The 14,781-nt window shown below is 40.9% G+C and overlaps 1 protein-coding gene across 4 annotated transcripts in view; it reads right to left on the minus strand.

The window, feature by feature from the left end:
- MPPED2 (metallophosphoesterase domain containing 2) overlaps positions 1–14,781 on the minus strand; it is a 178,211-nt gene that overhangs the window by 156,338 nt on the left and 7,092 nt on the right. The gene's annotated exons all lie outside the window — the stretch shown is intronic.

Raw genomic sequence — 14,781 nt, forward strand, 5'->3', positions numbered from 1 at the left:
TTTTTTTATTTAGGTACTACTATGTTGGGTGTGTTTATGTTTACAGAGGTTATATTTTCATGTTGAATCGATCCCTTTAGTGTTAGGTAGTGTGACCTTCTTTGTCTATGGTCATGGTCTTTTTTTTTTTTAGTCTATTTTATTAGATCTAAATATTGCTACCCCAGCTTTTCTTATTTGTTTCCATTTCCATGGAATATTTTTCTCAAACCTTCACTTTTAGTTTGTGTGAATCTTTTTTTCTGAGATGGCTCTTTTGCAGATAGTATACATATATGGGTCATATTTTCTTATGCATTCAGCTGCCCTATGTCTTTTGATTAGAGCATTTCAGGCATTTTCACTTAAGGATATGATTGCTAGGAACTTATTTATTGCCTTTTTTACTTTATACCTATGTTCCTCTCTCTCTCTTCATTTCTTCTTCTTAAAGCTGTCCCTTTAACATTTCTTGCAATGCTGGTTTGCTGGCAATGTACTCTTTTAGTTTTGTTTGTTTGTTTTGGGGTTTTTTTTTTTTTTTTCTGGGAAGCTCTTTATTTCACCTTCAATTTTAAATGATAGCCTTGCTGGATAAAGTAGTACTGGATTCAGGTCCTGGCATTTCATTACTTTGAATACTTCATGCCAATTCCTTCTAGCTTGAAGTGTTTCTGTTGAGAAACCAGCTGACAGTCTAATGCAAGCATGCCATGTTTGACATGTTTGATCTAATGGGAACTCTCCATTGTAGGTAACTGTATCTCTCTTACTGCCTTTAAGATTCTTTGTCTTTAATGTTTGTCATTTTAATTATATGTCTTGGTATGGGTCTCTTGGGGTTCATCTAGATTGGGCCTCTGTGCTCCTTGGACTTGTGTGACTGTTTCCTTCACCAGGTTAGAGAAGTCTTCTGTCATTATTTCTTTATAAACAGGTTATTTATTTTTTGTTCACTTTCTTCTCCTTCTGGCATCCTTATGATGCAGATGTTATGTTTCATGTTGTCCCAAAGTTCCCTTAAACTATTCTGCTTTTCAATTGTTTTATTTGCTGCTCTTATTGGATGGTTTGTTCTACCTAGTCTTCCAAATCACTGATTAGATCTTCTGCTTCATTCAGGCTACTTTTAATTCCTTCCACTGTGTTCTCCCCCTTCCTATGTATTCACCTGAATAATCAGGAAACTTCACCTATTTTATTTAGGTTTTAATTTTTTCAAATTCCAACCCAAAGCTAAATACAATTGGAAACCAGTAAGCCCTACATTTGTTCCAAAGGAGTAGAATCATTCAGATCTACTCCAGTAAAGTGTGCAATGCTTAAGAGCAAAGCTTTCCAGTTTATTCTTGATCATAGATATGTTAGACTTCATTTCTAACTAGTTCTCATTCATGGTTATAGTTTCCACTAAGTTCCTTGTAATTCTCACTAAGTTTCTGAGCATCCTTATAACCATTAGTTTGAACTCTATATCTGATAAATTGCTTGTCTCCATCTCATTTCACTTTTTCTGGAGCGTCTTCCTTTTCTTTCATTTGGGAGTTATATCTTTGTCCCCATTTCTGCTGTTCCTTTGTTCTTGTTTCCATGTATTAGCTCAAACTGCTATGCAACCCAGTCTTTCCAGGATGGCCTTTTGAAGTAGGTGTCCTGTGGTACCTAGTGTTGCAGTCTCTTTAATCTCCTGAGCTGGATGCTTTAGGAATGCCCCTTGTGTGGGTTATTTGGGCTCTCCTATTAATTGGGTCTTAATTGTTGTCCCATTTATAGGTGGGTTCTCCATTCAGACTGGCTGACTATGAGGCTCAACCTCAACCATGTCATGCAAACTGTTATGCAGGTGCTGACAGAACAAGACAAAACACAATAAAAACAAAAACATAAAAGTCCCCTACAACAACAAAAGCAACCACTATAGAAAAGAGAATTAGGAAAGAGATAAGAGAACAACAATAATACAAAAGAGAAAAATACTCTAAGAAATAAAGGGAACAAAAAAAAATATGAAAAGAAAGAAGAAAAAAATAAGAATAGGAAAAGAAAAATGGCATCAAAGAAAAGAGGGATGAAAATAAAAAGTAGAAAGAAAAATAGGAAAAAGTACAAAAAAAAAACTAGAGTAAGAAAAGCAAAAAAGGAAAACAAGCATATAAAGGCATAAAGAGAGACAAAAAACAATAACAAAGCAATGAAAAATAAAGAAAATAACGCAAAACAAAAAGCAAAGTGGAGTTCATCTGGGCAGTGTTTAGTACCTCCTAGCAGCTCCCTTTGGATCTTGCTCTTACGCTGACTGAGGCTGACTATTTTGTATACCATTTCTGGGAGGCAATTTGGTGCTAACCACTGTCAGAAGCTGCCCACATTTTGCTATTGGCAATGTGTTTGAAGCTTTAAGCAATCCATGGTCTGTGGCTGCCTCCACAGGTCTTGGCTATGCACAGGAGGGGCCAGGCTGTGCCCTATAGTGGGTTTGTTAGCAGCAAGGGGCCATGAGGTGGATCAGCAAACATTACAAACAATACATGATGTGATCTCTGCCTACTGGCCAGCTTCCAGACTTAATTACTGAAAAGGCTGTTTCTGAAAGGGCTTTGGGGCAGAATCAGGAGGATGCAAACTCTTAGTCTCCTGTCCAGGGAGGTGGCATTCAGATTTCAGTGAAGATGGGTGTGTTCCCCCATCCAAGTGCCACAAATCTCAGTCTGACCCAGAATATTTCCCTGACCTCATCCTGATGGAACCCTTGTATGCAGTCTGATGGAGTCTGCTGGAAGCTTGGAGTATCTATCAGTTCTCCCAAGAAGAGGAAACATGGTAAGATAGTGGGGGGAATGGCCCTACCCAAAAGTCAATCATTGATGCCACCTGAGACTGTTCAGACCTATAGGCATGGCCTCTGCTTCTGCCTCCTCAGCAGAGATCTAGATGCAGGGTAGGGCAAGCAGGATTTCTTAGGGTCTACATCAAACTAAAAAGCTTCTGTACAGCAAAAGAAACCAGCAACAAAATTAAAAGGGAGCTCACTGTATGGGAGAACATATTTTCCAATGATATATCTGATAAGGGATAATATCCAAAATATACGAAGCATTCATACAACTCAATACCAGAAAGACAATCCAATTAAAAAATGGCAAAGAACCTGAATAGACACTTTTCCAAAGATGACATACAAATGCTTACTAGACATGAGAAAAAATGTTCAACATCACTAATCATCAGATAAATGCAAATTAAAACTGCAATGAGGTATATCACCTCACACCTGCCAGAATGGCTACCATCAATAAATCAACTAACAACAAGTGCTGGAGAAGATGTGAGAAAAGGTAACCCTAGTAACACTGCTGGTGGGGAATATAGCTGGTGCTGCTGCTGTGGAAAGCAGTATGGAGATTCCTCAAAAAAATTAAAATTGGAACTATCCTTTGACCCAGAGATCCCACTTCTGCAAATATATCCTAAGAATCCAGTAACACCAATTGGAAAGAATATATGCACCCCTATGTTCATTGCAGTGTTATTTACAATAGCTAAGACTAGAGGACAACCCAAGTGCCAATCAGTATATGAGTGAGTAAAAAGGAGGTAGTACATTTACACAATGGGATATAATGAAGCAATATATTCCTCATATATATAAAATCTCTTACCCTTTGTGACAGCATGGATGGACCTGGATATTATGCTAAGTGAAATAGCCAGTCAGAGAAATACAAATGTGGAATCTAATGAGCAAAATCAGTTCAGAGGCATGGATGCAGAATCATAGATCTCACAGAGGATTGGGATGGGGCAGGGATAGGAAGAGATTAACCAAAAAACATATATGCCTAACATGCATTACCCCTGGACACGGACAATAGTGTGGGGATGGCCTGGGGTGGGGCAAGGAGATGGCTGGACAGCGGTAAAGGACAAGAAAATGGGGGATATCTGTAATATGTCAACAATAAAAAAAAAAAATCTGTGTTCTAAAATGGTGCACACACACACCTCCCTTACTCCTTAAAAAAAAAAAAAAACACACAGAGGAATGGAAGTAGAATATATAGAAATGTTTTATTTCCGGGACAATACTATATAAGTCCTTATGAACCTAAAGAACATTTTTTTTTTTTGGTTCCATGGAAACCAAAGGCAGCAAACCCAAGCAAAATACACAACATTGGTAAAAGGCACATCTCTTAGAGTTCCACTGTTCCAGGCAAAAGACAATAAACTGAGTTAAGTATTTATTAAGTCCGTGCCCTCGCTACGGTTTTATTTTTTAAGTCTGTGCCCTGGTAGGTTAACACAGACTCAATTCTTCCCTCCTAGTGTGGGAATCACTTGGGAGAACCCAAAAAGAGCCGGGGGGATGGGGGGGGGGACACACAAGACGACACACGACACACTTCTCAAGAATAAATAGACACACCAAACTTAATGGCAGGTATTATTAATTACTGTACTTAATAATAATAGCTAACATGCAATGAGCATTGAGATACTGTGCTCAGTTCTTTCCTAAGCACTATCACCTAATATAACCTTCACCATTACCTATTATTATTTTTTAAAATATATTTTATTGATTTCTTACAGAGAGGAAGAGAGAGGGACAGAGTTAGAAACATCGATGAGAATCATCGATCAGCTGCCTCTTGCACACCCCCTACTTGGGATGTGCACGCAACCAAGGTACATGCCCTTGATCAGAATCAAACCTGGGACCTTTCAGTCTGCAGGCCGACGCTCTATCCACTGAGCCAAACCGGTTTCGGCAACCATTACCTATTAAAGTATACACTGAGTGGCCAGATTATTATGATCTCTCAACACATAATAATCTGGCCATTCAGTGTATATCTATATAACAAAAGGCTAATATGCAAATTGTCCCCTCGACCAGTTCTACCAGCAAGCAGGCCAGCCAACCAACCATGTCCCCTCCCCTTGCCAGGCTGGCCAGACTCCACCCATGCACAAATTCATGCACCAGGCCACTAATACACACACACACACACACACTTGAGTGGCCATATTATTATGCATTCAGAGATCATAATAATCTGGCCACTCAGTGTATATATGTTATTATAATCCCCACAGTAAAGACACTCATAGTAGAGAATATAAATAAACAGCTGCAAGGAGCATGGGAATGGAGAGACAGACTGGATTCTGAATTTTTTTTTTTTTTTTTTTTTTTGGAACTCTTCAAGTGATTTTTTTTATATTTTTAAATGTGCTACATGCCTTCTTAGCAACCACCACTCCACTCCCCAAACTGTCCCCTCCAAAATATACGCATTCATTCTTTCTTTCTCTCTATCCTGTTCTTCTGTTTATGGCTTTATTAAGATGTTAAGTCCAGCCGTGGTGCTTGCTGCCTGTGGTACAACACCTCGCAAAATAGCACTGCTGGTTTATAAGGTGACACAACCTTCCCCGCAGAGCGTGGGGGCATGATTAAAACCGACTAATGGCCAGAAAGCCCACTCTCATTCTACACTTGACAAAATAAACACCTCGTAAAGGCAGGTAAGCAGAAGCTACTTTTCACTCTGGACCGCTTTGTCTTAATAACCTTTGAAAGGGAGGAACCGACTGCAGGGAACGTCCAGCCTCTGGCACACACAAAACACAATTATGGCACAAGGAGATGATGGCAAAACCCCTTATGTAAAGTTCAATTATCCCCCACCTCCTCCTCAATACAGACCGGTGCTGAACTGCAACGGTTTTTTTCTGGCTCCAGTAGTGGGATCTAACCCAGCCTGTATTTAAAATGAGGACATTTGATTTCCCTGAAATCAATTCTCAAAAAAAGAGCTGATCGCACCCCCACCCCCCACTCTTTTGTCCACAGCAAATGAAGCTCCACTTACATGTTGGAGGAAATATTACAAAACATTCCCTTTTTTTTTTTTTTTTTCCTTCTCCAAGTGCAGAATTTATGGTAACAGATAATTAACAACAAATGACAAACAATCTGAGTAGTAAAGGTCCCAGTTTGGTTGCCAAGATGATGGGATCAAATTCCAAGATAAACAGTGGAGCGTGCCGGCTGCCATTAATGTGGTGGAGGGGTCGAGATGGACAGATGCAAAACAGACTAGCCGTCCACCATCAAGGCGCACAGTGTGGGGGCAAGCAACCTCCCACGGGGTTACTATTTCCCTCTGAATCCTCCAGGGTGTCAGTGGGCGAGGGGGTGGGGCAAGGCTCACTCCGCTGTGCTGAACGTCCGATATTTCACAGAGAGAAAAAATGAGTTTCTCCTTTGAACTGCATTACGGGAGAATCAGAAATGCATACCCTTTAGGAGCCAACACCTCCTTCCCAAAGGTTTGGCCCTCCCCATTCCTCTCTGCTTTAAACTTGAGACAAAATAGGTTTTTCTGTGCTGCCAGCTGTGCCCAAAATGTGAGGGTTAAGAGCCAGGTGAAAACAAGTTAACCTGTAAAAGTCAGAATCTGAGCACAACATATGGTCAGGCTCCTTGGTACTAACAGATGGCGAACCTTGGGAAGTCAAAATTGCAGATATTCTTACATTTCTCCAAAGCAAGTTCAGGGTTCGCTATTTTGTCAAGCAGATTTTTTTTTAAATTCTGAAACACAAACCTAAAGTTTTGAATTACCTAACAAATTGTTCCTTCTCAGGGATCAAAACAGGCAAATGCATCATCAATTGGTATTTTAATCCTTTCAAATGCTGGGTTCACTGGTATGCAGAATTAGCATGCATACCCCAGCAAGCTGAGATGCAGTTTATCTTATCTCCCTGTTGACTCATGTTTAGAGACACTGACACTCTCCTGGTGTTAGTCAAGCCCAAGACCAGGGACATCATAATTGCAAGAAAGAGTTATGAGCTAATGAATATATCTGCTAGGCCCGCCCTCCCCCTCTCCTTCACACATACCCTCAGTTTTCTCTTCTCCATAAAACATGCATCTTCTCATTACACACCCTGCCTAGCCAAGCAGGACTACTATGTAAAAGCCTAGTGATTTAAAAAGAGAAAACGAAAAAAGGAACACATTAAATATAGGACAGAACCAAGAGCAATGGGTATGATATTGGTGATTTTTAAAAAAAATCAATCTAATATAGTCTAATAGGGTCTGTGGTTATCTTTGAAGTCCTAGGGCAAAGCAAAACGAAACAAAGGGAGAAAATTTTTTTCCCAAAACTAAGGCCCAAAATAGAGCTGGTAAAATGTCTCTGTCATAGCAAAAGGCTAAATCTTTCAGGGAATTAGAGAAACATGCTGAGGCTGCTTAGCTGGTGGGAGACTTAATTTTTTCTTAATTTCAGCCTTTTAAGCCTTTGTGCAAAACACATTTTTAACTAAGTGTACAATATGTATTGGTCTGTGGCCCAAATACCACAAGTGAGCCACTTTGCTTAGCCAATCAGCATAAATGCCAAAATAGCCCACTGCAAGATGGGAAATGATATTTTTCTAACCCAAGAATTATCGAGCTGGAAGGTTTCAGAGACTAGCTGTACAAAGAAACAAATGGGTCTAAGAAGAGTCCATGTCATGGTGTAGGGCCCTGCAATATTTTAAGGAAGCCACTGCCAACAGAGGAACTTCAAGAATGGTTTCATTTGCACGTGGAATTTTAAAGCTCAATAATATTGACTACTCAAAATTTACCTCTGTTTGCTTTATTAAATGGTGTTAGGGTTTTTTTTCAACGAGTGTCAAGAGTTTTACTACTACTTAATATAAAACTCCACAAAAATTTAAACCAACTAGGGGAGCTTATATTCTTGATTTGTGGTAAGGAAGAGGGGGGGGAAAAAAGCCTACAAAAATGCATTTTCTTATTTGCATACATTTATCCTTCTACAGAGGCAGAAATGGAAAACAAGAAATCTTCAAAGCAAAATAGAACAAAAATATGCAGACCCAAATACTGCAAGGGCCAATAAATCCAACCAGTTTCCTCTCTGCAGAGTTAGTATTTCTACACAAAGTCTCCAACTGTACTTTGTACACACACACACACACACAACGGTAGACTGACATGGTGGTCTGCACAAGTGTGGTAGTTTTATCCGCACTGATATTGAAATAATAGCCTACTCATGCCAGAGCAGCTCCTGAAATGTCTAGTTTTGAGTATGCTATGAAAATCTAAAAGGGGAAAAAGACATGGGAAGGAGAGAGCTAAGGAAATACTGCAAAGGAATCAAAACAAGCTGATGGATAGATCTGAGACACAGGGAGCTTTTTCTTCTTTGTGAAAACAGTTCAGAACTCCTGGGTTTTTTAATACAAAATGTGGTAGATACACTGGCACTACTTTGTTTTTAGATCTTAAAATCTGGATCTTCATAAGCTCTGAAGGATCCAAATTAAAATTAAATATGTCTCAAATGCAGACTCTCCATTACATTACTTTCTGGTTAGCTTGCTTTGCCATTTTGCATATTTTTATCAAAACATTTCCAGGAAAGACATTTAAAAAAAACCAAAAAAACAAAACAAAACAAAACAAAAAAAAACACCTGTATTTTGAATAAGATAAAGATTCAATCCTTAAGTGGAGGTGATATGATTGTTTTCGTTTTATATGGATGGCGGCCACACTCTCCCTAGGATTCTTGTTTTATCTCTATAAATGTAGGTTAAGTATTTCAGAATCTGAAATCCAGGAATACCATACTACGGAGGATCTGCTTTATGCATCAGAATTCTTTACCCTCCCAGAGAGTTAAACAACCAAAAACACAAACAAAAAATACCACCAGTTATGCAACATACAGCTCGGGCTCTAAGAACAAACCCATGTGGACAAAAAGAGATATGTCTGATTTTAGCCTGGCTTTCTAATGCTTGAATGCAAACAAAGAAATCTACAGAATAGGGGAAAAGTCAGCTGTACAACAAAGTCAACTGTCACGGACCACAAGACCAGTACCCTCGGGAAACAGAGAGAGGAAAAAAAAAACTTATTTCAAAAAAGAAAGGGGGGAGGGAAAGAAAAATACCCCGTGTTTATATATGAGTGCAAACTAAAAGGGCCATTCAGCATCTCCATGATGAATTTCAGATTGAAAACATTAACAAAAATTATGGCCATGCTAATGTGCGGGCCAGTGATAAATCTGTAATGAGAATGAGAAAGTGGCTTACCAAGAGAAAAATGTTTCGAATTTTTTTTTCCCCCCAAACAGCTAATGTAGCTCAGCTCTGTAGGAAAGGATGAAATTCTACCTTCTTTAGCAAGTACAGTGTTACAGAGCTCCAGACATTCATTCATTCACTGATATTACTCTTCGTCTGTCTGAGAGTTAGGGGTCATTTTTCTTCTCCCTGCACCATATCTCTATGATGCCTCACTATTATGTTCTTTCCCTGCAGAATATCACTAATGATGAGAGATTTGTGTTTGTGTTCTTAATTTCAAATAGACTAAAGAAAAGATAAAACATAGAAAAAATCCTAAACTGCCAGAGTGAGAAAGTCTGATGCTAATGGCTTATCAATTCCAGTAGCTGGGGAGGTACCTGTAATTCAGGAAGCCCAAATTTCTAAGGATCATAGACCTAACTAGTGGCCAAGTCAGGACTAGAATCGAAGTCCACTTAAACAACGTCCAGTAGTGTCCTACAGCAAGCTGTGTATTCACTGGTACTATGGAATGCCAGCTTCCAAAAATTCATTTGAAGGTACTTCTTAAAAAACTCCACTTCAGGTAGAGTTAATCATCTCATTTAATGCTCACAACCATTATAAAGGGTTATTAAACCCATTTTACAGATAAAAAGACTGACATTCGGTAATTTTTCCATCATGGCCTAACCAAGCCTGTAACTAACTGGTGGGATCCGCATTTGTAGAGATCTATTATTTCAGATCTCATTCTCAGCCACCATATGAATGTTGTCCTCATTTCCCAGCTCAAGCTGTACCCTTTGCACTCAACCCTGGTTATTATAATTAACTCTTAATGCTTCTGTTTAATGTCTGTCAAGTGAGGAGTTTAAGGCATTGGTGGGAGTTATAAGGACCTGAGACCAGCCCGCATGAAGGCCACTGTGACACCCTGGAGAACAACCAAGCAGCACTCAGCTCACTGGATTCCTTCTCTCTTGGGACTGTCACTCCCATGGAGCAATTAAAGGTAGGTGAGACACTCCTAATCTCTGATCTGAAAAATCAGGATACCTGCCAACCCACCCAAAAAAGTCTGCTGGAAAACACCAATGAGTTATTTTATTTATTTATTAACTTATTTATACTCTACTGGTTTTCAAAATGAATGAAAACAACTTATAATTTAAAAAACAAATGCAGAATTTATAAAACAATCATTAATGATAATATCTACCATTTACTGAGTAAGAGACTAAGGGTCTCTCAGAACACAGGACTTTCAGTGCAAAAGCTGAGATGGTTGGACACTCTACTAAAAAGTTCTGATAATCTCTATATATAAAAATCCTAATATGCAAATAGACCAAACAAAGGAACAACTGAACAACAGAACTGGTTGCTACGATGTGTGCTGACCACCAGGGGGCGAGCGCGAAACATGGCAGGCATCAGCAGCAGGCGACAGAGCATGGAGAATGGTGGACATTGGCCACAGAGGGATGGTGGAACAGATGAGCAAGGGCGCCAGACCAAGGCACAGTACCAGTCGCTGTCATCAGGGCGAGCCTCTGGTGGTTACTGAAAATTATTTGCTCCTGTGCACCATGGCCCTGCCTAGTGCTGGCACCCACTGCTAGTGCTGGAGCCACTGCTTGGAGCCACTGCTTGGAGCCACTACTTGTACCTACTGCCGGCACCCAGCATCAGCCCCATTCACTAGGCACCATCAGTAGGTGCAAACAGTGGCTGCCTGCCCTGAATGCCCCTTTAGGGTTTCTCCATCTCCCCCTGCTCCTGATGAGCAATTGGGACTGGCAGCCCACACTCACACCTGCTGCGGGTGCTGGCTCCTCTTGAACCTGCTTCCGGCACTGGAGCAGCCACTCGCACCAACTGCCAGTGCTGGAGCGGCTGCTCGCACCCACTGCCGGCACCTGACACTGGCCCTAGTCACTTGGCATCATCAGCAGGTATGAGTGGCGGCTGCCAGCCCCGATTACCCCTCAGGGCTTCTCCACCTCCCCCTGCTCCTGAGGGACAATCAGGGCCAGCTTCGCTCACATCCACTACTGGAGCCGGCCCCAACTGCTCTACTCTGTCAGCATGTGGAAGTGGGAGTGGGAGTGGGAGTGGGAGTGGGAGTGGCAGGATCAGGGCTACTGGCAGTCAGGGGACTGGAGGCCATGGCAGGGACCGGGTCGGGGTGCGGAGGATGGGCCAAGACCTGCCCCTCTGCCCAAGACCTGCCCCTCTACCCATTGCAGCCTCAAGGCCCACAGTTCCTTTCAAGGAGCACGAATTAGTGCACTGGGCCCCTAGTATTTTATAAGGCTTCGGGTAATTAAAAACATACAAAATCATTCCGGTACTTTCAAACCTACACTGCTTCCTTTGACAGCTCCTTCCACCGTCATTAAATACTAAATAATTCTCTCAACAGTCTTCTTGGGAAAGATGAAAAGGGTTATAGAAAAATAAAGCCCTCTTAATTGTTGGTTTTCCATCAGCGCACCTATTAGTGTGTTCAAGACTTTGGTTAAGAGGGGCACACAAATTCTGGGTTAAATTCTGCCCTGCCAACACCAACTGTCTTTTAATATTCTTTCCCAAGGTCACACAGGATTGCTTTCTTAAAAAAAAATCTTCCTGTCTGGCCAGCATGGCTCAACCTATAAACTAGGAGATCACAGTTTGATTCCCAGTCAGGGCATATGCCCGGGTTGCAGGATCCATCCCCAGTGTGAGGCATGCAGGAGGCAGCCGTTCAATGATTCTCTGCATCATTAATGTTTCTATATCTCTCTCCCTCTCTTCCTCTCTAATTAAAAAATATTTTGTAAAAAAGTCTCTACATCACAGAGATGTAGGCCAGTGAGTTTTAGAAAGCCTCATCAGAACTCACAGGTAACAGCAAACCAAGACCAAGCAGTAAACTTCTTAAAGCCAGTTGAACAACAGCTCTGAAATCAACGATGGGCTTCATGAAGATGGCAGCAGGTCTTATATGTCTGTGTTCCCCCCAAAGCAACAAAGCTTGCAAATAATTATTGTCTCGGTTGCAATCTTCATCTTAGGATGTCAGAGCTAAAAGATCCATAACTATCATTTGGTGCAAATGTTTACAGAGGAGTAGACTGAGGCCTGGAGAAAGGAAGTAAGTTGACCAAGGGGGAAGGGGGGTGTCACAAAGCTGAGATGAGACTCACTGAATTAAATGGGAAGTGAGCTCGCCCTTAATTATGGTGAGAAAACCCCAGAAAGGCTGCATGAAAGAAAACTACGGATCATTTAAAGCAGCAAGATTGCAACTCAATCCAGGTGATCTGCCGTGGCTCTTCAGAGGCCTCAGTTGTAAGTGAAAAAGGAAAACAAATGTTTTAAGGATCCCATGCAAAATAAATGGGTAACATTTCAAGTGGAAAAGACAAAATATCTCCAGGGAGAGGAGCAAAGCTCTGTGTGACATGTTAAAAATTAAAAAACACACAAACACACACACACACACACACAAAAAAAAAAAACCTGAAGAAATTTTAGACTAAACGTTTTATAGGTATTTTCCAGCCAATTTAAGTTTCTATTTGGACTAAGGTTAATCTTTTAAAAGAAAAATTACAGAAATATAATATTAGCACATTTCACCAAGATATTTGGATGCCTAGTATGGGCCCGGTCACTGCCAACACATGAAACATGAAAAAGTAAAGGCAAGAAAAAGGTGAGTCAACATCATGAAAATAGGAATACACTTTCATTCAAACACTCATAATGATAAAACAGCTCAGAAAAATGCCAATGAAAATCTCCAAATCTCAAACATAGTTTCTTATCTCAATGCACAATACAATCAAATCAATGGATGGATTGAGCAATCAATCAGTATTTCTTAAACACCTGTTACCTACTCAATCCCTGCCTTAAGAAATAAATGAAAAGAGAGGAGTGAGAGAGGAGAGAAGGAGAGGGAGGGAAGGAGAGAGGGAGAGAGGGAGAGAGGGGGGAGAGGGGGAGAGGGGGAGAGGGGGAGAGGAGGAGAGGGGAGAGGAGAGAGGAGAGGAGGAGAGAAGAGGAGAGGAGGAGAGGGGGAGAGGGGGAGAGGGGAAGAGGGGGAGAGGAGGAGAGGGGGACAGGGAGAGGGAGGGGGAGAGGGAGAGGGAGAGGGAGAGGGAGAGGGAGAGGGAGAGGGAGAGGGAGAGGGAGAGGGAGAGGGAGAGGGAGAGGGAGAGACACTAGGGCATCATGTGTGGGGCAGGGAAGGCACAGTCAGTTCGGACTGGGGGAGACAGAAGAGGTTTCATAGATGTGGAGCAGCCTGAACTGGAGCTGAGCATGGCACCAAGATGGAAAGGCCCAGGGCGTGCTCAGGTGACAGAGAGCCAACCTGTGCAGGTGGAGCAAAGCGTTCAGGTAGGAAGCCCTCAGTGGGTGATAAAGATGAAAAAGATGAAAAGGCAAGCTGGACCGAGACCATGGAGAATCCTCTACTCGAAGGTAGGAAGGCAATCTAGAAAAAGGGCTCCCCAGATGTCCAGGCTACCATTACAAACCCCATTTGTCAAGCTTTTTTCTTTCTTTTCTTTTTTTTTTTTTTTAAGGTATAATCTGGTCCTTCAAATATTTCATGGCTGGATCTAAGCAGATCAGTTCTAAGATTAAATGACCTTTAAAATATCTCTGTGTATCCACAGTTCAGGAGTGGAGTCTTATAACTACAAATAAGTGAAGACTAAGCTGAGATTCCCTGTCAGTCATTTTCTCAGAATCTAGGGCAAAACATAATTTATTGTGCCTAAACGGGAACAGAATCCAGAAAGTACTTTGCAATTCTTTAATGCAAAATGTCACCCCAGCAAAACAGAGCTAAAGTATCCTAAGCCCACAAATCCTGTCACATATTTGAAAAAAAAGAAATTAGAAATAGGAGAATAAAAGAAATCTTAAAATGAATACATAGTTATTGTTCGGGAAAACCATTTTAACAACAACAAAAAAAAAATCTGATTTACCTTAAAACTTTTCCTTAAAATCATGCTATAGCATCCTTCATAATCATGAATATATTCCCGATTTAAAGCAAGTATAAAATTCTCAGAAATAGTTTAACATACAAACTATTTACAGAAATTTCTTTTTTTCCTTTTTTTCGTTAGAAATCCCATCACATGGAAATTGAGTTGTTCTACTGGACATATTTGCAAAGTAACATCTTATACACTAATATCCAAGTAGTCAAAAAAAAGATCTTGTTTGGTTAATGTTTCTAAATTTGAGAGAGAGAGAGAGAGAGAGAGAGAGAGAGAGAGTTAGTTTTGAGGGAGGGCGGTCCTACTATTTTTTTAAATGCCCATATAAAACCATTACTAAAAACAAAAAACAAAAAGAGCATGTGACTTCGACATGCCCCGAGTCCAATTTGCCAGGGATGGCAAAAACAGTCAACAGAACCCTAAGTTCCTTTCTCTCCTGACTATCCAATAGTTTTCAAAGAGGTTTAGTCCTACTATGAAAGACGCATGTTAGCCATGGGAAGGGTCTCATAGAGAATGCGCACCGGGCCTTGAATAAACAAGGGAGAGGGCGACCTTTTGCCCCATCTGCTGAGAGCCCCGCACATCCTGTGGCAGAGGAACAGAAACAGCTGGTGTGCATCCCAGTGCTGCAAAATCCTGCCCCTTCATTTCTCCCACACTTGGT

The sequence above is a fragment of the Pipistrellus hanaki genome (genome assembly GCF_964339955.1).
Source record: "Pipistrellus hanaki genome assembly, chromosome: 9".
Classification (NCBI taxonomy): Eukaryota; Metazoa; Chordata; class Mammalia; order Chiroptera; family Vespertilionidae; genus Pipistrellus; species Pipistrellus hanaki.